Source organism: Rhinopithecus bieti, unplaced genomic scaffold (genome assembly GCF_001698545.2).
Source record: "Rhinopithecus bieti isolate Rb0 unplaced genomic scaffold, ASM169854v2 scaffold_48477, whole genome shotgun sequence".
Classification (NCBI taxonomy): Eukaryota; Metazoa; Chordata; class Mammalia; order Primates; family Cercopithecidae; genus Rhinopithecus; species Rhinopithecus bieti.
Window position 1 is genome coordinate 36,030 of NW_016819110.1, and position 2,115 is coordinate 38,144.

The following is a 2,115-nucleotide window of genomic DNA, read 5'->3' on the forward strand; positions in this document are numbered from 1 at the left end:
TGTTTTAGTCTGTTAGTCCTAAAATGTGGCAGTTTAGCTAAGATGTTTGTTGTGTGTCAGTGGAATTATTTTGAATTTTACATAGAAAATTTCACTTAAATTTTTTCTCATCATTTTGTTGACAGTTTACAATATATTCATTAAAATGTTCTCTTTTTTTGTCTTAGGAAAATACATTCATGGGGAAGAGACATAATAGTTTTGACATTACGGCAGTTACAGCACCTGAACATGTTTGTTAAGAATAACTGCTTCTCAGGTGGAGAAATAATTTCATCTCTTCAAGATGTCCTTAGGTTTTGATGGTGTAATAGCTGGATATTTTAATATTCCCTCCTGTAATTGGCCTGGATCTGAATGATGAATGTGGCGGTTGTTAGAAGGAAAACTTGGGATTGTAATGTTCCCCAAATTGGGAAGGCATCAAGAGACCAAAGAATAATTTGGGTAAGTCCAGCTTGATGAATAGATGAGTTTACTAGGACTTACATACTGGACAATTCTGGGCAGCTCTAGAGTCACCCTGCCTCTCATCTGTAAGCCGCTTATAAGCTTATATTCTGGCTGTTTACCTACTGTGTGTGCACGATGAGACTGTTTTCCTTGATATATTTTGAGGTATGCCCTGAGATGTTTGGGTTCTCAGGGATACCGGCTCCTCAGCTAGGCACTCTGACCTTGGCTCCCTGCCCAGCCTTCAGGGTTCAAGTAACACACATACACCCTTAAGTAACTTGGTGAGGGACATACCACACTACAGTTGTTGACATTGCTAGTTGTGGTTCGGTTTCCCCCTTGAAATGTTGCATTCTGTGAGACAATGGGAGGTAAGTACTACCAATTACATGAATCCAGAGGTCCAGAGTAGCCACTAATTTGGATTAGAACATTATTAATCACCTACCATTTGCAGTGTATCTCTGTGCTATTACATAAAGATAAACTGGTTTCTGCCCCGAGGCAGCTTGCTATCTAGAAGAGGAGATAACATTTATAAAATAACTTATTGAAGTGATTTAGTGATTGTTCAGGAGATGGAAAGAACATTCAAGGAATATATTTCAGAGATTGTAGTGTTTTTTTCTTAACACATGGTTGGTCTTTGTTCTCTGTTCTTCCCCTTTTCTTTGGGAAGAAATTTACCATTTTAAGTCTCAAAGAGAAATGAGTGTCCTCTTGCTTGACATTAAATTTGGTTTACTAGTAATATAAATGAAGAAACTCAATACAGATGGTCTCCAGAGTGTAAGTGATGAACATTTCTGAGGAATAGAAGTTAGTTTTTTGGATTTTGATAGAAATAATGTTGTCTATGGACTTAGGAGGCTGAGATGACAGGGTGGCTTGGGACTAGGAGTTCAAGACCAGCCTGGGCAACATAGTGAGATCCTTTCTCTAAAAAACAGAAAAAAATTATCTGGGTATGGTGGTACATGCCTACAGTCCTAGCGACCTGGGAGGTTGGGGTGGGAGGATCACTGGAGCCCAGAATTCGATGCTGCAATAAGCTATGATTGTGCCATAACACTCCAGCCTAAGCAACAGAGTGAGACCCCCTCTCAAAGGGGAAAAATAAATGTTGTATGTGATAGATAAGTTCCTAGGCCAGCCTCCAATGGCTCACTTAATCTTTCTAGCAGTTACTTATATGAACTTCTGATTTTCCCCCTATTTAATAAACTATATTAGAGGCTAGATCTCATTCATGACTGTATACCCTGTAGCATCTACTCATGTGGCTTACAGATCATAGGAACTAGTTATCTTAAATTCTTTTTTGAACAAACTGTACTATAAAGTATACATCTGTAAAGGAAAATAGTTAATTCAATTAACGTTTGTTCGTTAGAACTGAAGGTGAAGCTAAAAGAACAACCCCCTGTATTACAAAAACTGCATTCTGTTGTGTATGATAAAAAGGAAATGCAGGCCGGGCGCGGTGGCTCACGCCTGTAATCCCAGCACTTTGGGAGGCCGAGACGGGCGGATCACGAGGTCAGAAGATCGAGACCATCCTGGCTAACATGGTGAAACCCCGTGCTGTACTAAAAAAAAAAAAAAAAAAGAAAAAAAAAAAATTAGCCGGGCGTGGTGGGGCGCCTGTAGTCCCAGCTA

At 39.5% G+C, this 2,115-nt stretch overlaps 1 long non-coding RNA gene across 1 annotated transcript in view; it reads left to right on the forward strand.

Moving 5' to 3' along the window:
- LOC108519348 (uncharacterized) overlaps positions 1-2,115 on the forward strand; it is a 16,225-nt gene that overhangs the window by 10,040 nt on the left and 4,070 nt on the right. Inside the window, exon 4 of the long non-coding RNA XR_001882610.1 lies at positions 168-447. This is a non-coding gene — a long non-coding RNA (uncharacterized LOC108519348). The remainder of the gene's footprint in view (positions 1-167; positions 448-2,115) is intronic.